The sequence below is a fragment of the Sorex fumeus genome, unplaced genomic scaffold, assembly GCF_029834395.1.
Source record: "Sorex fumeus unplaced genomic scaffold, SorFum_2.1 ptg000058l, whole genome shotgun sequence".
NCBI classification, from domain to species: Eukaryota; Metazoa; Chordata; class Mammalia; order Eulipotyphla; family Soricidae; genus Sorex; species Sorex fumeus.
In genome coordinates, this window is record NW_026606115.1 from 14,502,223 (window position 1) to 14,524,229 (window position 22,007).

General features: G+C 39.9%; 1 protein-coding gene and 1 non-coding gene across 2 annotated transcripts in view; one reads left to right on the forward strand and one right to left on the reverse strand.

Annotated features, from left to right (window-relative positions):
• The window catches only part of TMEM164 (transmembrane protein 164), a 544,838-nt gene that overhangs the window by 61,063 nt on the left and 461,768 nt on the right, over nt 1-22,007 (reverse strand). The gene's annotated exons all lie outside the window — the stretch shown is intronic.
• LOC130034340 (U6 spliceosomal RNA) lies at nt 10,667-10,773 on the forward strand. The gene has a single exon (XR_008794106.1). It is a non-coding gene; the product is annotated as a U6 spliceosomal RNA (small nuclear RNA).

The window sequence follows — 22,007 nt, forward strand, 5'->3', positions numbered from 1 at the left end:
GTCCATCTGCCCTGCCCTTACTACTAGAGGGAGGCCAAATGGAAAAGCCCTGGAAATATCCTCCGGAGATAAGTAAGGACTAGAACATTCATTGATTCAGCAAGTCCATAAGCCCTGAATTCCTCCTTTATACCCTGGAGAGTCAGACGTGAATAAACCAGTCCTTGTTCCCAAGAAGCTCACAGTCTAGTGGGCACAGGTCCAACAGTCTACTGCCATATAACAGAAGCATTATAATAGAGGCAGATCTTGGGTGGCAGGAAAGCTTCATAGTAAAGACCTTTGAAAGAGATTATGAAGGGTGAGTAGCAGTCATAAGGTAATCAAGAAAAGAAAACGTATTCCAGGGAAAGGAAGTAAGAAGTAGTATGTTATGGAACAAATATGGTACATTTAGGTGGGGTTGTAACAGTGCAGGTTGGTGAAAGGTTATACTAAAGGAAGAATCAAAAAAGGTAGTGTAACACCTCTGAACAGAGAGAGGTGATATTCAAAAATACATACTAATCAATGTGGCCTGAGCACAAAACACTTAAAAAGGACAAGCAACCATAAACAGCCTTTAGTAGGGCCTCAACGAAAAGGATTTCTCATATTTAGAATTATTTTTGACAACTGAAGTAAAGCTAGATAGTCTATGAATGCATATGTTAGTATTGAGGCTTCAATGCTATTGGAGTCTTAGTTTGACAGAAGCAGTGACATCCAGCATACAAAATATTTACACAATGTCACATAATACTATTCTAACAAAGTAATTTTTTATAAATCAAATCAATGTATATATATGAAAGATTCTTTTCTATCTTTCCAAATCTTGAGCTTCTACTTAATATATTATCAAGGAGAATGTACGTAGTAAGTTTATATTCCCCTATAAACATGCAAGCCACAACCACACACATAATATGTCCCTAATCAATGTTGAATTGTTCTAATGAAGTTAGTTTAGTGGAATGTCTTCCTTTTGAAATATGATTCCTGTCCATTTCTTTAAAATGTTTTGCCTAATCATTCTAATTAACTTACTTCTTTCCCTGTGCTATTCATTGCCTTGACTAATAATGTCAAAAGCTCTTAGGTTAGGGAAATAACCATTTTTAAATGGTATCTGTAGCTTGTATAGAGTTCATTCTTATTTATCTTCTGATGATTCTCCCTGACTCATCCATGGTCATCCCACACTATGGTCTTATGATAGCATAGATTTTATGGTCTGTCCTGTTGTTTTTCTCAGACTCTGAAGTGAAAGAATCAGTAACGCAGACTAGTCACACAATGAGGTTATATTAATCATTTATTTGTAAGTGAGCCAGGTCACATTTCACGTCAGCTCTCCTAACATGTCCATTTTTAACACATTTAGTATGAAAGAGAGCAAAAAAATCTGCTCCATCTAGGTAAAGACCCGCAAATGAATCTTTATTTTGTGAGTGGGACTGGGGGAGTGCTCACATGCAGGTTTAGGGAGATTCAGGACCACTTGTAGGATTACTCTGCCAATTATGCCAACAGTTCAGTCAGTGCTAGGACTAGATAATGCAGTACTGTTTGGGCTGTGCAGTTTCGTGGACCACCAGGGTCAGCTCAGTAGTACTAGTGGGGCTCTAGGACCAAATCCAGAAATGTTTGGGGTATCATGTGGTTAATGCCCATGCAACTTAACTGCTGTTCTATCTTCCTGGTTCTGTAAGTGTATCATATTTTAAGTAAAACTCTTTAGAACAAAAATGTTCTTTTTAAAATTACATTTAATTACATTTTCAGTCCTAACCAAATCAAAGAACATGAGGTCATTTCAACCTGGTGTAGGCTGTGTGGGCAAATCAACATATATTCATAAGAAGGCAGTACCTAGGGTTTAGGCTTTGAAATCAGGCCAGCCTTTGTTTAAATTCCGTCTTTACTATTTGCTTGCTGGATTTTTTTTTAAAAAAACTTTGAGCAGTTTTTTTTTTCAAACCAAGACTAGGCCTCCACATTTGCAAATTGGTGAGAAAAATACCTCCTTTTCATGGTTGTTATGAGAATTAAAGGTAGGTTTTGAAAAACATAATGTACTAAGCTGGGTGCCTGGTAGTGAACAGATGCCCATTAAGCAGTAGTTATTTTTTTGTTACTGTGAGCCCATTATAAATCAGAAAGAATCTGAGACCATGAGTCAGGACCCTGGGTTCTGTTCTTAGCTGTACCACTAATGAGGTAAAGACATTGTCTCCTCTCTGGACCTCAGATACTTTGTAAAATTAGGAGGTTTGCTGAGGTATGACTAATACATCACATGGTTTCCACCATTCTAAAGTCATTATCTATGACAGGCATTAATAATCAATCACAGCATACTCTTTCGTGATGAACAAAGAAACCAACTCCATCATTTGTAACCACCAGTTCACTACCACTCAATTAAATTTGGCAAGTGAAAGCATCTGACAAAGGGTTCACATTTAAAAAATACATAAAGAATTCATACAACTCAGTAACAAATATTCAAGTAACTCAATCAACCCCAAGATGGAAGACATACATAGAAGACATAGAGAAACACAAAAATCCAGTCACTTATTATTAAAGGGGTGCAAATCAAAACTGTAAGAAGCTATCACCTCTCACTTGTGAGAATGACCTATGTCAGAAAGATTGGAAACAAATATTTTTCAAGTATGTGAAAGGAAGAAACTCTGATACACAGTTGATGGGAAGGTAAATTGGTGCAGCATCTGTGAAAAATAGTACAAAGATGCCTTTTAAAAACTAGAAAATGGAAATTCCACATGATGCAACAATATCACTCCCCAGCATTTATCTGAAGGCTATAAAACACAAACTCAAGCAATATTTACATCCCTGTATTCATAGTGATATTTTCCACAGTAGTCAAAACATAATATCAACTTAGTTGTCCATTGACAGATAATTGGACAACTAAGAAACTGTGGTCTATATGCTCAGTGGAGTACAACTCCACATAAAAAAGCATTAAATAATGCCTCTCATTGCAAAGTGGATGGAATAAGTGGTTATTGTTTTAAGTGAACTCAATAAGGAAGTAAAAAATCAGTATGGGACAATTTTACTCATATATGTAATATTAATTTCTAAAGCAAACCAATGGCATGGAAGAACACTAACTCTTAGATGTGGTAAAAACTGTGGTGTTTGATATAAAGAAAAGAAAAGGGTAATAGAAGGAAAGAGTGGGGGAGTTTCGATGTGGTGAGAAGGCACTATAACTTTGGTGGTGGAAGTGGTGTCAATCACACTTATAGGTGTGACACCAACCCACTAAAATTCCACGATACTGTAAACCAATCATAAATCAAGGAAAATAAACATTGAAAAAATAAAATCAAGATGTCAAAGAGTTAATTAAGGGTGCTTGCCTAACACATGGTCGCCTTGTTCAATCCCCCGCCCCACATGGTTCTCCAAGCACCACCAGGTGTAGCTGTGGAGGCCCTAAGAACCACCGGGTGCCCAGGGATTCTGGCACCACAGGACCCAAACAACACCACAACCCTGGACCTTCCAACCTGTGCTAAGAATCTCAAGAAGGGGCCTCAAGATCCCCCAGCACTGTTTTGGAGATCCTCCCAAGAATAAAAATAAAATGAAAAAATATATAGGTCTGGAAAAGGTTTCTGCCTTTCTTTCTCCCATTCCAGGCCTTTATGCTCACCTCATAATCACATTTATTGAATACCAAAGCAATTGGCAGGTATGTTTTATGGACTGTTAGGGCAGCAGGTTCCCCTGCCTGACAGCATTTGTAGTTCATTGCCTTGCTGCCAAGCCTGCCGGCAAGAAGATTGGGTTTATACAACCCTGAGAGCCAATAAATGTGTCACAGTCTGCCAGAAATCAAAATAGCCTGCCTATCTTTGTTGGACTCTGAGGATGTGTGTAGGAGGTGGGGAATGGGTTCAGGCAGGGGGAGATGAAATAAGAGAACTGGGTAGAATCAGGTAAGACTTGCAGGTAGATACTCAAAGATAGGTTCATGCTCTTCACCCCACTTACCCCTTACAATTCTCATACTACAAAAAGTCGTTTTCAGATCAGTTTTGGGTAAAAGCACTGTTTCCAGATAAAACTGAAGCTAGACAAACACATTTCAGGGAAGGAGTAAGAGTACAGATATTAAGCCTGGTTCCAGGCCTGTTCACTCCCATATTTATTCTTTATGTTTCTCCTCTGAACTGCAGCATGTGGGGGAAGTAGAGGGCAGGAGACAAGCTGAACCTGTCAGGTCATTTCTTGTCTCTGATGCATAAGATGGCAGAAATTGGTAGGAAGAGAAACTCCAGGTGGTTTTCTCCCTCCATCTCTGCCTCATGTGATGGCTCCAGCATTGACTCTCTCTTATGCTCTAGTACTGCTTGTCCAGGTCCCTAGGTGCCAGCATAGGAGTTCCTCATGGTTCATCACTAGGTGGCCTTATTGTCCTCTGCCTGGCATGTCAATAGGATAACCAATTCCCTGAACTGGATTCTTTTGCTCTTTTATATTGTCCCAGTTGAAGCCAGTTAAATCTGACTGATTAATTTTCTCTTAACCAACAGCCACTGACTTTCCTCTTGTCAGTAGCCAGTTTTAAGGTTGGAATGTAAGGTCTAAAGAGACTTACCTGGGATATCTAGATGGAATAGCAGGAGAATAAGAGAGGCTGAAAAAATGAGAAATAGATGTCAAGCTCATAACATCCCAGACACAAGAAGTCTCCATACTGAGAAGAAAGCAAGAACAGAAAAGCAGCAGAATGAGCTTTGCAGGTTCTCATGTTTGTCCTGTCTCAGTGGTATGCCAGAGTTCATGGGTGCTCTGAACATATTCTCCTTTGCTATGAAATAAAAAGGTCTATTAAGACAGGTGACAGATACAGAATGCACTCTTTTAGGTAGGGTATAAAGGTATATAATATGGGAATAACACAGAACCTAATAACTGGTAAACAGAACTGAGATTACCATAGACTCAATGAAAGGACAAGGAGTGGGGGAGGAAAACCCTAAGACACTGAAACAGTAGTGGAGAGAAGCAGAAATTCTGGTAGAGAGTATGGTGTTGGAACGTTATATTTATAAAACCCATTGTGAAGATCATTGTAAATTTAAAATAAAACATAAAAATTAAAATGAAAATTTTTAATTAAATTTAAAAAATTTTAAATTAGAAACAGAACAAAAAAAGAGAGAGATGAAGACTCTAGAGAGTGGTGGAGGAATTCAGAAAGGAGACAAGCCCAGCAGTGTGGCAAATCAGCCTCTAGGTGGTGGTTGCATTCCAAGAAGACTGAGAAGAGAATACCTGCACACCAGTATCAGACCCTTTCATGGAAAGCTTTTGTTTCTGGTTAAGTGGCAAGTACTTCCATAGGAACAGAAATCACACTCATCTGTCCTGCAAATGGAAGTCCCTTTATAAACTGCATGTGGGCCTGCATAGACTCAGCCACAGTGTTTAAGTCTCATTTATCAGTCACTGCTTTATTGGATAACCTTGAAAAACAGGAAGAGGCTTACGTAAAAGAGCACATGTGAGTATTCAGGGCACATCAAACTGCAATTTCACCTCAGCTGAAGTACAAGAGCAGCTACCTGAGAAACACTTCCTGTTAGGGCCAGAAAACTAAACTGAGGAACCATATCTAAGTGCTTAAGAACATAGAGTTTTTTAAAAATGCTCTTAGAAATTACTCTTCTTATGAACAATGAAAGCAATATTGCCCTTGAATATGAAAATTTCCCCAATTTCTTAAGATGCATGCACAATGGCATTTGTGGAGATCAATTATATAGTGCCTGTAATTTTCTTAAAAAATTAAGACTGGGGCTGGAGTGATAGCACAGCGGGTAGGGCGTTTGCCTTGCACACGGCCGACCCGGGTTCGATTCCCAGCATCCCATATGGTCCTCTGAGCACCGCCAGGAGTAACTCCTGAGTGCAGAGCCAGGAGTAACCCCTGTGCATCGCCAGGTGTGACCCAAAAAGCAAAAAAAAAAAAATTAAGACTGAGGTGGGCCAGAGCAAAAATATAGCAGGTAAAGTATTTGTCTCGTATGTGGCATCCTGGCACCACAGTTTGGTCCCTCAAGCACTGCCACGCGTAATCTACGAGTGCAAAACAAGGAGTAATCCCTGGGCACATCAGGGCCTGGCCTCAAAACAAAAACAAAAACAAAAAATTAAGACCAAAGATAAAAGACAAGGGATAATAAATAAAGTTAAAATATTACATTTTTAAAGGTACTGAGGGGCCAGAAAGATAGTACTCTGTGTAGGGAACTTTCACATGCAATCCTTGGCACTGCTGCCATGAGCGATCCCTGAGCACCAAGCCAGGAGTAAGTCCTGAGCATCACTGGATGTGACCAAACAAAACAAAATGAAACAAAAAACCCTCTACTTGATAGCTATGGAATCTAGGTGATAAGGGACTCCTATGCTTTTGTATGTGTTCACATATTATCAAAATAAGTTTTGATTCCCTTTGGAATCAGGCCTGCCTTGACAATGCTTTCTCAGGCAACATGGAGCAATCATAGATGTCAAAAACTACGTGTTTTGAGTCAGTAATGATGGGGAGTTTTGGGAGACACAGAAAAGACTCAGTCACAAGTCCCAATGGCAGAAGTAAAGTTTAGATATGAAGTGGAATAAAATAATGACAAATGCTCCATCTTATATCTATGCATTCTTTTTTTTTCTGCTTTTTGGATCATACCCAGCGATGCTCAGGGGTTAATCCTGGCTCTGCACTCAGGAATTACTCCTGGTGGTGCTTGGGGGACCATATGGGATGCAGTGGATTGAACTCGGGTCAGCTGCATGCAAGGCAAACACCCTACCCTCTGTACTATTGCTCCGGCCCCATATCTATGCATTCTTTTATTTCTCTTTAAGGTTTTTGGCTTGTTTGGAGGTTCTAGCAGGGGAGCGCAGCTACTCGTATACCCTCGACCGAAGACCGGTTCGTCTCTATTGGGGAAGGCCGTCCTCTTCGACCGAGCGCGCAGCTTCGGGAGGGATGCACATGGAGCGGTGAGGGAGGAAGGGGACACCCGCCTAGCCAGCCAGATCAGCCGAATCAACCCTGGCGATCAATGGGGTGACAGATGTCGCAGCCAGATCGCCCTATGCCAGATACAGTAACAACAAAAGTCTCCAATGGAGACGTTACTGGGCCTGCTCGAGCAAATCGATGATCAACGGGAGGGCCTTTACCTTTTGGGGCTGAGCGATAGCACAGCGGGTAGGGTGTTCGCCTTACACGTGGCCAACATGGCCGACCCGAGTTCGATTCCTCCGCCCCTCTCGGAGAGCCTGGCAAGCTACCGAGAGTATTCGATATGCCAGACACAGTAACAGCAAAGTCTCCAATGGAGACGTTACTGGACCCGCTCGAGCAAATCGACGATCAACGGGAGGGCCTTTACCTTTACCTTTTAAGGTTTTTGGCTTGGGGTCAACACCCAGCCATATTCATGGGTTTCTACTGGTACAAGGGGACCATGCAGTGCCAGGGATGGAATGTGAGCCTTAGCCATGCAAAGTCTATTCTTCATTCCCCTAAGCTCACTCCATGATCCTTCTAAACTGCCATGTGATTTTTCTGAGGACTCCTGAATAGTGCTCAGGGAACCCGGAGCTCACTTCCAGTTGTACTCAGGGGCCTACAGGACTACAACACAGGATGATGGGGGGAGTCATGCTTCAGTGCCAGGGATCAAACTCAGGCAGGCTATTGATCCTTGTTCTATCTGCCCAACCCTATGCTAAAGATCCTTTCTGCTTGGAAGCCAATGAAACTTCTCCTGTGATACTTGGAGGCAGGAGCAAGTCCTTCCTAAGACACTGGAGCTCCCCTTTTGTTGTCTTTGCAGCTGTCCTAGGAGGCTGGATGTAGGACCTCTGGAATCTGGGATGGACTACAATGCCATCCTACAGAGCAACTCCTGTAGGCCCACCAAAACCTTCTTTTAAGCAGAACCCAGAGCTTCTTTGGGATGGTCAGGAATCCTGAGGCACCGAAACCTTAATTTTAGCAGAATCAGAGCTTCTTTAGGATGGTCATGATTTCTAAGCCAATTGTTCTCTCCTCCATTTCCCTGCATCTCACTTTGAAACCTGCATAGTCATTGAACACATGTGAGAACAGTGGCGATTTCAAAAGTGACAGAACTGTGTTAGATCCTGGTTTCACCAAATCCCTGTCGAGATAACCCTGAGTGTGTCATATCCATGCTCTGAACTTCTGTTGCTTGTAAAATCATAACAAAATGGTATTCCTTGCACAGGACTGAGTGAGGGTTAATAAGGAATTGTATGTTAAATTCTTTGATAGTATTAGAGTCCACAGGAATCCTCCATACCTAAACACTGATCATACTGACAGAGAAGAAAGGAAGAAAACTCCATCTTCTGCTCGGAGTGAGAGGACAGATAAGAATCAAGGCATCTCTGAATTACAGGCTGATAAACCAGGCCCAGAGCTCCTATTTAGCTTGGGCCTGAGGCTGAAGGTCAGATATTCCTTCCTACTAAGCTCCAGACAATACAGAATCCTTAGATAAGGAGCAACTCTCTGGACTACAAATTTTCTAGGTCTGGCCTACAAACTTTTTAGGATTTTACATAAAACCCCAAGCCAAAGGTTTCACATTAATTCCAATAAAGTCCCTATCCTCAAGCAATCCATACTCCATACTCCTTGCTGCTAAGATTCCAACAGTTATCTAGAAATTACCATAAATTGAACAGGCTCTTTGGTCTTGCAGGTCTTAGATTCAGAAGCTTCAGTCACTAGCTCAGGATTTGGAAGCAAGCCTCTGGGACAGTGGACAGCCAGCTCCCACCAGTTGAATAAATTACACAGTTCCCCACTGTTCTGCCAATGCTGACTGGATATAGAGAGAGGTAGCCCACTCTCCCTGTAAGTTAAACAAAATGTCACAGAAGCAGTCTTTGTGGTTCAGTGTGCAGATGCAGGGAAGATACAGATGCTTGGAGAGGTGAAGTAGGTCATCCACCATAGCTCACTATAGGCACAAAAGCTGGCAAGAGACAACAGAACTCCTCTTTCTCCAAACAACATTCTTGCCATTGGCTCCCCACTGTCTCTGAATGTAATGTTGTGGCAAGTAACAATCAGGCCAGAGTAGGGAGTGGGAGTGGGAGCGGTGGGTATGAAGAGAGGAGAGCTGATTCCTTGAAATGCCTTTTCCAAGAGCAGTGTGAATTCATAAGAATAGTGTGTTTTAAATTACCACATGTAGAGGGTAATCAATCAATGAAGCTAATCAATGAAGTGACCAGGAAGATCACAATCAAGGCAAAGGGAGAACTGTAAATAGTACACATTTATAATCAGTGAGGGAATTCTAAAGTGAAGGGACAAAGGGATGTGAAACACTGGAACTATACAATTTTCCAGAGGGACCAAAATGACACTAAACGGATGTCCAGTAATTTATTTGACTTATTTCAAAATTACCTGCAATTTTCTCAGTGCCTACAAGATGTGGAGATTTTGGTAGTTTTTGGCATGTCCGTGACTTCTAAAGGCAAAGGATGGGGGCAGAGCAGTAGGGTGCTTGCCTTGCACACACCTGACCTGGACTCAATTCCCAGTATCTGATATGGTCCTTGGGATACAATAGGAAAGATTCCTGAGCGTGGAGTCAGGAATAAGCCCTGAGTACTGCAGGGTATGGCCCTCAAACTAAAATAAATAAAGAATGGCAAAGAAAACATTAGAAGTATGATTAGAGTGATAACAATTGAAAGGGCGCATACCTCAGATTGTTACACCATTTGAGTCACTTTGCTGCAACTCCTGAGTACCTCTGTACATTCTAGGTACATATATATTCTGGCTGTATTTTTTTTTTTTTTGCTATACGCAGTCTAAAAGGCAAACTTGCACAAAACGTATGAATGGATTCGTGTATGGTTTTAGCTTCTTAAAATATGTTGGAGCTCTTCAATTGTTCACTTCATTTTTGATTCTGTACCATAGCACCATAACCTATTTCCTTCCACTTACACTCAAAGTCAGTACATGAATAATTGCCTGATATTTAATGTGATGCCAAACATTTTTGGACATGCATTTTTACATCACTAATCAATATAACTTCATTTGTCATTCTTGTCTTACAAGAAAAGATCATAATACACTCATCTGTGATTCCTGAGAATATTACAAACACTCCCATGGGAACTTTATCTTAATACTATATTTTGGTTTTTCTAAGTGAACCATTATCAGTTTTCTCATTGAACAGAATTCACTGATAATAAGGCTGCATCTGAGAATCAACAATTTTTCTATTTTTCATTCTTTGACAAATCATGGATCAATGTTAATCATGTGGCTGGAAAGATAGTATAGTGAATAAGGTCTTGCATGTGAGTGATCCAGGTTTGATTCCCATTACCTGAGCCCTGCCAGGAGCAGTCATTGAGTACTGATCCAGAAGTCAGGTCTGAACATTGCCAGGTGAGGCCCAAGCCTCCCTAACTATAGTCTTTCCTGCATGATTCAAAGATATATGAATGAATGAAAAAAAAGGAAGTCATAATGTTCAATCACTAGGGCTGTTTGGCAAATGTACTATTTGTCAACACCTGGATAATTGATGTGAGAGGGTCAGAAATATTTCTCGTGCTCGCTTCGGCAGCACATATACTAAAATTGGAACAATACAGAGAAGATTAGCATGGCCCCTGTGCAAGGATGACACGCAAATTAGTGAAGCATTCCATATTTTTATAAAGTAACAAAATAGGAGACTAGCACCCAAGAATAGCCAAGATAAGTACCAGGAGGATTACTCCATGGCTTTGAGACCAGCCGTACACGCTAGGGGAAAAGGCAGCTCAGATAGAGAAGGGAGCACCAAATACAGGGTGTTGGGAGGTTCCTCTCAGGATGGGAGATGTGTGATGAGAGTAGACTATAGACCGAACATGATTGCTACTCAATGTCTCTTTTGCAAACCACAGCACTCAAAAGGATAGAGATAACAAAAGGGAATACCCTGCCACAGAGGTAGAGTGGGATGGGGGGATGGGGTGTGGGAGGAATACTGGGATCAGTGGTGGTGAGAATGGGCACTGGTGGAGGGATGGGTATTCATTCGATCATTGTATAACTGAAAACCAAGCACAAAAATTTGTAAGTCTACAACTGTACCTCATGGTGTTTCACTAATAAAAATTTAAGGAAAAAAAAGGAAATATTTCTCTTTCATCCACATGTTATAGCCTTGTGTAAATAGATAGATTCTCACTAAACAACTTGGATGCCTCTTTCATGAGAGAATATATGAATGCAATGACGAGTTAAAAATGGAAAGGGTAGGACAAAGAAAAATTTGTGGCAGAAGACATTCCTGAAATCATTCTGCCCCTATATGGAGCTGTAGTTCAAGCAAAGGAATCTTCAGCTTTTCTACATGGAAATGTTATATTAAGAGTTGGGGATAAGAGGTGGCTCCATGATTAAAAGGGCCTGCTTTATGAGTTGACACCCCCACCCCTGCCGCCCCATGCCACAGCATATACCAAGCACAGTCCTAGAAGCTCTGATGTTTGTGATCTCTGGTGGCACAAAGGATTGCTGGGACCACAGCCAGGTGTTTGAGCATCATAGCTAAGGGGTGTGACCCCTGGTGATACTGTATGACAGCACCACAGCTAAAGGAAAACAACCCTTGCAAGTACCACCACCCAATATACGAGCACAAAAACCAAGTGTATGTGACCCATTGTTGCAAAAACATCAACAGCAGAAAGGGGATGGAAGGAAATGAGTAGTGGAAATCTGCCATAATGTGTAGAAATTTATACTTACTGTTTTAAAAAGTTGAGTGTTGGAATAATAGTGCAGTGAGTAGGATATTTACCTTACATGCATCCAACCCAGATTTAATTCCCAGCACCCAGTACGGTCCCCTAAGTCCTCCAGGAGTGATCCTGAGGGCAGAGCCAGGAGTAATTCCGAGCACCACTGGGTATGAACCAAAAAATTAAAAAATCAAACATTGAAAGGGAAAGAGAAAGCATTGATATTACATCACTATTCTGAGAACCATTTAGTCAAAGTCAGCATTTATTAATCTATGTTCACTATAGACTGGAATGGTACAACTGAACATAATGGCTGGGGAACAGTGACTTGTCTATAAATTTAGCAGTCCAAAGCCCATGTGGCAGTTACATGTACTTTTAATATGGTAGTCAACTATAGCCCTCGATGGCGTCAATGGACACTCACAGCATAGTGTGTGGGTACAGAATGTGCAGAAAACCAAGAATGAGGATTTTATACTATAAAATAAAACCCAGAACAGCCCCATAGAAACACAGGAAAGCCACACAAAAGAGCCGAATTTTCAGCACACATTTTGAAAGTATTGATCAATGTTAAGTAACTTAAAATGTGGAAGAAATGGACAGAGAAAGAACTTTATAATGATTCCCTCTACTCTCCACTTGAGAGTAACCCAATCTCCTTTTTAGTTCATTCTCCTCTGAATAACCATGTTCCAGTTAGCAAGAAGTGAACATAAGAGAGTGGTAACCAGCTGCTGCTCACCACTGAGGCTGGATAAAGAATAAACAAGTTTCAATAGCCCTGGCAAAGAGAGGCATACTAGACTACGGGTTTATAAAGAAGACTCAGGAAGCTTCTTTCCTGAAAATTATTCTGGTAAAAAATCTGAGAAAATCTATTTCACCTTCTTGACTTGATTGAGGTAATTTGATTGGATTAATAAGCTGCTTCACTGGAGCGACCAGAAAATTTTAGTCAATAAGATTCAGCCATTCTGAAGTATGAGCAACAGAATTCAACAATGCCATTTCTGTTGCAATGTATGAGAGCAAGCACTATTTCTATTCAGTTCTGAAATTTTAGGGTCTACATTGGTGAAGGAGTTCCCTGATACTTTTGAGAGTATTCAGTCCACCTAACTTCAACATATACAGGAAATGAAAAAGATATTTATTAAGTTTTAGTCCTCAAATGTTTTAGTTAAAAACAATGCTGATCTCATGGTCACTCCTCTAGCAATCAAATGGTAATCAGTTGTCAGAATATTTTTTCATGCAAGTGAATATTTTCTAACTTTGAAATGAAAGTAATATCGATCTATTGTAAACACAGATTTTAGGTTTTCTAAATTTCAGTTTATATACATTCTTCAGTTTTATAGTAGTTTTGGTTACAAAGTTGCATTATTACCAAAGTATAAAGTATTGATGTACCAAATTACTATAATAAACATCACTCAAATGCCCATGACCCTCCACCAATGTCCCTGTCTCACGTCCAGTCTAGTCACTATTCCAGTGTGGGTTTTTTTGTTTTGTTTTGAGACCACAATCCAGCGGTGCTCAGTGCTTACACTTACACTGCATTCAGGGATCACTTTTGGGAGGGCTAGGTGGACCATATGGGGAGCTGGGGATAAAAACCACATCAACCGCTTGCAAGGCAAATGCCTACCTACTATACTAACACTATGGTCCCTATTCTGCTTCATTTTTTAAATGGAAGTTGATCCTTGCATTTTTTTTAGGTTTCACATGAGTGTCAGGGGATATCTCAAAGGACTGGAGTGCATATTTTGTAAGCAGGACCCCCAGGTACTGCCACATGTAGTTAAAAAACTGAATACAAAGGTTTCTCATGTATTTATAAGAAAATGGATTCTATGTTGCATATATTTATACACTTCATAGTATCTTACCAAGTATTCATTTAATGTTAAATACCTTTAAATAATAGTTTAATATGGATATGTATTTATCTATATATCGTTATAGTCATATTGTATCACCCTGTCTTATACAACTTATTTTCCCATTGGGTTTATTTTATTTTGCTCAACTGGAATAAAAAAGTAACAAATTTGTTTGACAGACACAATTTTGATGCTGTGACCTGAGCAAACAAGTTTATTAGGTGTCTTTGAAAAAAAAGGGTCAGGGATCAAATAAACACAGATTGTGTCTATACCTCTTAGCCAATTCATTTTAGTTGAAATCAAGGTCTGCAATAACCTGTCCTTATCTTCTTTCCTCTTGCCCTACTTCCTTTCTCCTTCCTCTCTCCTTCCTTAGTCCTTCCCTCTCTTCCTCACTTCCTTCCTCCTTCCCTCATTCCTCCTCACTTCATTCCTTCCTCCATTTTCCTCCCTCCCTTCCTTCATTTCTTTCCCCCTTCCTTCCTCCGCCTCTTCTTCCTATCCTCCCTTCTTTCCATCCTCTTTCCTTCCTCCCTTCTTCCTTTTCTCCCCCCCCCCTTTTTTTTTTGCTTTTTGGGTCACACCCAGCAATGCACAGTGGTTACTCCTGGCTCTGCACTCAGTAATTACTCCTGGTGGTGGTAGGTGACCATATGGGATGCTGGGAATCAAACCCGGGTTGGCCAAGTGCAAGGAAAATGCCATACCCACTGTGCTATTGCTTGGGCTCTCCTTCCTTTTCTAAGAACCTCTCAGCATAAAGTTTCTCATCCTTCTAGCTTTGAATATTGACTTTGTAGCAGTTGTAGGTTTTATCCCCAGCACCCCATATGGTCCCCTGCACACTGGCAGGAGTGACTCCTGAGTGCAGAACTAGGAGTATCCCCTGAGCATCGCCAGGTGTGACGCAAAAAGCTAAAAAATAAGTTGGGCGGGGTGGCACTGACTGCCACCACTTTTTTAATTGAAATACTGTAATATACACTGTTACAAAGTTGTTCACGATTGGTTTTCAGTCATGCAGTGTTCTAATACCCATCCTCACCAGTGCACATTTCCTACCACAAGTGTCTCAATTTCTCTCCTGCCTCGCCCCCCACCCACCTGCTTCTATTACAGGTACATTTTCTTTCTCTCTCTTTCCTCTCTCTCTCGCTCATGCTCTCCTTTTGAGCATTATGGTTTTCAATACAGGTACAGATTATCATATACTTTACACACTCAGTTCTTTCCCAGAGTGATCATTTCTTGTTATTATTGTCATCATTGCCCCTTCTCTATCCTAACTGCACTTGGTTTCACATACTTGTCACAGGCTTCCAACTGTGGATTAGTGCTCCTGGCCCCTGTTTCTTTTGTTCTTGGATACTAGTCTCATAGTATGTTTTTTTATATCCCCAAAATTATTTGACTGTCACCATTAGTAAAGAACTTATAAGTTTCAGTCATTCTCATCTTCCAGAGAACAAGTAAACTTAATGAATAACTAAACTGCAGAAACATAACAAGATTCTAGAACTTTTGATTCCTCATTTATCACCATTTCCACTGTCACTGTCAACCTTGTCTATTGTTAATACATTTTGGCACTTGACTTAAATCGAATGTTTCTCAACCTATGTTCTACAGAAAACTAATTTTATTTAAAACTAATTAAAGTATTAAGAAAAGTCTCTTGATCAATAGGAACGGTGCTGATTCTATCTTTCCATGCAGATTCCTAGGGCATATTAGCATTTTAAAGTCTCTGAGGAGTCTTGCAATTTGATTTAGCTAAAAGATTCCATCCTCATTTGACTATAGATCCTTTTTCTTTCCATATACCACTGAATTCCTGTTAACATCTTGAAGGATCTGTAGTTGGTAATTTGGGAGGCACTTGTAAAATAAATCAAGAACATGGATTAAACTGTTCTTGCTATTCTTTGGGCACAGTTTAAGAAAGTGCCTCTGATACTGGAATCAAACAGTTTTGGCTTCCTGGAGAGTTTGTGCCTTACTCACAGAATACATTAAATGATTTGCCGCATAATCTAATTTTGTTTTGTTTTACTTCAGATTGCTCAATGTTGCGAAGATCTCTCTATATGCTCTTTTAGAGACAACTATTTTGTAAGGTATTGGTTCTCAAAGTATGATCCCTGGACTACATAACTATTATCTGAAAACATATTGGAAACACAAATTCTTGGACCTCACTAATGCAGAACTAATCAATCAGAAAGTATGGGGTGAGACACAGCACTCTATTTTAACAAGCCCTTCAGGATATTCTGATTCACTCTTAGGCTTAAGAACCCTGTTCTTTTAAAGCAAGACATTAAATCATTTCTTCTACACTTACTATTATTTTCATCTTTCCTTTTATCACTCAGAAAACACTCAAAATAAAGTTAAGTTCCATAGACCAGTATATGTGCTTGCACAATGACTCATTCAAAAGATGGTTACTTTGAATAACAAATGATAGATTCTCTCCTTTTATATAATACTCAATTTAGGATAAAAAGTTTTGCGTGAAATATGTACAGATTACTCTTTAGTCAGACTATCCTTGCCAGAACGTTGCCCTCTGAAGTAACTCTGAATATGAGACTTCTTAAAGGTACCAGACATTCTAATCTCTGTACAGTAAGTCCATTTTAATACAGACAAGTTTTGAGGGAAGATTATACAGTGAGCTCTTCACAAGCCTATTGATCAATATGACCCCAAATATTCAATGAGTGGCTACTAAAGCAAAGCAATTTGCTTCATTCTCTCATTGATAGAACATTATTTGAAAATGTTGAATTCCGAGATGCTACAAAATAGTTCAAAAGAAAGACAAGTATCATTTCAAAAATTGTTCAACATTCAGCAGCAAACAAAAAGTTCCAAAAGAATGCTACTAAACAATACATGCCTATAGAATGGAAAGACATTGTTGAAAGAACACTGAACTGAGAAGCAGAAATTCTAGTTCTTCCTCTTCCACTTAATGGTTCTGTGATCTTGAACAAGTCATAAACTCTATGATGTCTTACTTATATCCTGAAAGTTAAAGGAAATAATACCATACATGTCCAAGGGCAGGGCAGGGAAACAAATACACTGTTAAGAAAGTTTTCTGTCTGAAGACTCTAATTCCAGGTCTCAAATGAGAAGTGTCTATACAAAACTGCAGTGATATTCAAGCATGATGATAAATGTTTCAACCTAGGGTATCGGGTCTTTTGATTTTTCTGAAGAAACAAAAATAAATAATTTATTGTGAAATTTTCATATTACACATTTTTGCAGATTTTTAATGGGCCAAACAAAATATGTCTTGTTAACCTCAGGACCAGATAAAGTTCACATAAGTCTTCATAGGGAAGATGAAACTGTGAGAATTTTTGCTGAGGCTGAAATGCTGAGGTGGTATCAGTTTAATAATTAAGTTGCCTCACTTCAAACACAATTAATATTTTTTTTCTCATGTCTTTGTTTAGTAATACACAAACACATTTGCAATCAATTATAGGCTGCTTAGATCTCTCTTCCTTAGAGTTCCCCCTGACCACCCCAACCCTCATTTTTTTCTTTCTCCTTTTAGTTCTCAAAGGGATGATTTTCCATGCAATTCATTTGGCAATTAATCACAGAATGTCTTGTGGCATCTTTTCTATTGTGTTCTTCAACTGCTATTAGATGTGTTACTATTTAAGTTTCCACATGTTTCCATCTTCTAAGTTAGAAACCTTCAGTAATAAAGACCACATCCACATCATAGTCTTTTTTATATGGTACTGAGTTGACTATTAAAAGACTATTAAAATTAAATTTGAAATTAAATTTTAAAGAAAAGTAGCAACAAAAGTAGGGGTTTTAGCTCTCACCTTCTCCAAAACAATATGTGCTTGGGGACGGGGGGCGGGGCAGGGGATTATAGCATTTGACTGATACCTGTATTCATCACCATAAGAAAACACGAATTGAGCTGGAGTGATAGTACAGTGAATAGGGTGTTTGCCTTGCACACAACCAACCTGGGTTCTGTCCCTGGCATCCCATATGGTTCCTCAAGAACTGCCAGGAGTTATTCCTGAATTCAGAGCCAGAAGCAACCCCTGAGCATCACTGGGTGTAGCCCAAAAGGCAAAGAAAAAAATAAAAAGAAAATAAAGGACAAACATTGCTGATTAATAGCAATAGCTTCAAGAAAGTAAATCTATAACACACAATATAAACTTGTCTACAAACATAGATTACATGAGTTTTGTACCCAGAGTGAACAAATAATGACTTTAATAATAAACTTTACAACTTTAATAATAAAAAGACAACCTTATTGATTTGAATTTGGGGCTGTACTCAGCAGTGCTCAGGACTTACTCCTGGCACTGTGTTCAGGGGTCTCCCTAGGCAGGGCTTGGAAAAACTTTATGGGGAGCCAGAGATCTAACCTATGTTGACAGAATGCAAGGCAACTGCCCTACTCACTATACTGTCTTTCTGATCACCAAAGTAAACCTAATTTAAACTTGACAAAGGGTTTGAATAGGTGTTTCTCCAAAGAAGGTAGTCATGAGGTCAATAGTTAAGTAAAGAGGCTCAACTAGTCATCAGACACCTACAAATCAAAATCACAAGGAAATGTGATTCACACCTCCACAATTACTATAATAAAAATGTACAAAAACAACAAGTGTTGACAAAGATGTGAAAACATTGGAATTCTTATTGCCGTCACTAGTGGGGATGTAAAGTGATGTCACTGCTGTGGAAAAGTTTAACAATTACTCAAACTATGAAAGATAGAGTTAATAGTTAATACATACAGCAATTCTACTTCAAGTATATGTCTAAGAGAACCGAAAGTTTTTCTTCACACAAAGTTATACAAATGAAAGTTCATAGTTTCATTATTCACATTAGCCAAAAGATGGGTAAACAACTCCAATATCAGTGAATGTATGAACAGATAAACAAAATGTGGCTTACCAACGTAGAGGTATATTATTCTGTCTTAAAAGCAATGAAGTACTGATATATGCTACAACATTAATACACCTGAAAAACACTCTGAAAGAGAAAAAGCTAGTTTTTTCCTTGTACAATTCTACTAGTGTCTTGTATATCCTGGATACTAATCTCTTATCTGATGGGTATTGGGTAAATATTCTTTCCCAATTCTGTGGGCTCTTTCTGTATGTTGGTCACTGTTTCTTTTGATGTGCAGAAGCTTCTTAGTTTGATGTAGTCCCATTTGTTTATGTTTGCTTCTACTTGCATGGTTAGTGCTGTTTCATCCTTAAAGATGCTTTTAGCTTCAATGTCATGAAGAGTTCTGCCTACAATTTCCTCTATGTGGATTATGGGTTCATGTCTAATATTGAGGTCTTTCACGGTTACGGTCCTCCCATTGTTCATCAATTTGCTCGAGCGGGCCCAGTAACATTGTGAGACTTGTTACTGTGTTTGGCATACCAAATCAACTTTAATCTAACTTTTGTGTCTGGTATTAGACAGGAGTCAGAGTTCATTTTTTGCAGGTAGCTATCCAGTTTTCCCAGCACCGCTTGCTGAAGAGGCTTTCAACATAACATGAGGCTAACACCTAAGGATAGTAGATACATGGGACAGGAAGATTTCTCCATAGCTGGAAGCCTGCATCATGAGCAAAGGGGAGAAGCAGCTGGAATAGAGAAGGGATCACTAAGAAAACGATGGCTTGAGGAACCAGTCAGGATGGGAGATGTGTGCTGAAAGTAGATAATGGACTTTGATATGATAACCTCTCAGTATCTGCATTGCAAACCATAATGCCCAAAAGTAGAGAGAGAGTATGGGGAATATTGTCTGCCATAAAGGCAGGGGGAAGGTGGGAAATGGGGGTATACCAGGGATATTGGTGGTGGGGAATGTGCACTGGTGGAGGTATGGGTGTTTGATATTGTGTGATTGTAACCCAAACATGAAAGCTTGTAACTATCTCACAGTGATTCAATAAAATTAAAAAAAATAAAAGCTAGTCACAAAACAGCGTCATCATGAAAGTTCTAAAAGTGGCAGTTTTATAGGAAATAGCCTATGACTTGTTGAGGGAGGCAGGGATGGAAATGTGTACTAATGGTTACAGGAATCCTTTTAAAGTGATTAAAATATCACAAATTAGACTGTAGTGGTAATTGCACAACTCTATGTATGTATATACTAAAAACTGATGAATTGTACACTTTAAATGGTGGGGCCTTTTTCTTTGGGGGCTACACTTTGGCATTACTTCTGGCTCTGTGCTCAGGGATCACTCCTGGCATGGCTCAGGGAACCTTATATGGTGCTGGGGATCAAACCCAGGTTAGCCACATGCAAGGAACGTGCCCTACTCACAGTACTGTCTCTTTGGCCCCTGAATTGGTACATAAAGGTAAAGGTAAAGGTAAAGGCCCTCCCGTTGATCGTCGATTTGCTCGAGCGGACCCAGTAACGTCTCCATTGGAGACTTTGTTGTTACTGTGTCTGGCATATCAAATACTCTCGGTAGCTTGCCGGGCTCTCCGAGAGGGGCGGAGGAATCGAACTTGGGTCGGCCATGTTGGCCGCTTGTAAGGCGAACGCCCTACCCGCTGTGTTATCGTATTATGTGAATTATGTCTCAATGAATTATGTCTCAAGAGTAAAATAATCTTTATTTTTACATAGCACCTACTGTGTGACATTCTTCTAGGTGTTCCAGATGAACTCACTTAAAGCTCACAAAAATCCCTAGAAAGATGGTTATTTTATTTCATTTTCTTTTATGAGTTCAGACCCTGCAGTGTTCAGAGACTACTACTAATTCAGTGCTTGTGCTTGTAAGGGTCACTTACAAAAATACTTAGGCAATCATGCAGTTCTGGAGATCAAACCTTAACCTCCCACGTGCAAAAAATGCACTCCAGCTTGTTGATCCCTGATGGAAGAGACACTGCCTGAGAGATGGGAAAATAGAGCTATGTAAACATTACATGTTTAGTCTGATATCTCACAGTCATTATATAGCATTGGTAGCATTGGGATTCTGGTCTGGCCATCTGAATTTAGAGTGTTCCATACAGCACTTTATTAGACCATAAATAACCAGTGCTTGCCATTTCTCTATTATTTTTCTGGAACTATAATGGAGAGCATTGTACAAACTCAGTATATAACAGAAATGAGTATAGTGAAAGTTATTTAGCAAATGTAAGGAAAGATACTCTAGCTTTCTGGTTATTTTGCAACTCTTTCTCATTCCTATCACAGAAAGAGAACTTGTATCTAGTATTTAGTGACAGTGTCTGGTAAATTCTATGGAGAGTATGGGGAGGTGGTCTGGTCATCTTTAAAGAAAACATGTTGCAGGTATTTGCCTGGCCACATCCGCTTTTTTTTTTTCCAGAGGATGATGCCCCAGTTGAGAGTGACTCGTGAAATAGAAAGGAGATGATTCACATATTCCTTTTGATTCCTTGTAGTAAAGGATCCTATCTGTATTCGGGGGCTTTGGGGGAGGCCTCAGGAACAGGAAGTGCTCAGAGCTACTCCCAGTGGTACTGAAAGATCAGGCAGTGCAGGAATCAAGTGTGGGCTTCCCACACACAAAAATGTTCCCTCCCTCCGCCTATTCAGTGGTCACCTCTCCAGCCCTTCTGTATTTTTGTTACAATGCAAATTAATACGCCATTTAATTTAGCTGCCTTTTAAATTAATACTTTAAAATAAGAATATCCAAAATGTTTCTAAGATTATGACTGAAGGATATAGGATCCAGGGATGTGATTTGGTGATACCACACCTGTTTTGCATGTGTGAATCTGAACATTCTTGGCTTAGTGTGAGCACTTCTGCACATGTGATTCCTAGTACTGCAGCCAAATATGTGTGAGCCCTGATAAAGCAACCTAGTGTGCAAGCAGCATGACAGTGTGTGACCTTGACAATGATGGTAACAACGATGGGAGAAAGGGACAGTAAAAGGAAATATACATATTTCAGGCTGAGAGAGAGAGAGAAAGAGAGAGAGAGAGAGAGAGAGAGAGAGAGAGAGAGAGAGAGAGAGAGAGAGAAAGAAACTTGAGCATCACCCGAGGATTTGAATTTGTGACCATACGTTTGTTTGCAATAGCACGGCGGTAGGGCATTTTCCATGCAAGCCGCAGGCCAGCCAAGCCAGGTTCGATCCCAGCGCCCCTCTTGGAGAACCCGGCAAGCTACCAAGAGTATCTCACCCCCACGGCAAAGCCTGGTTAGCTACACGTGACATATTCG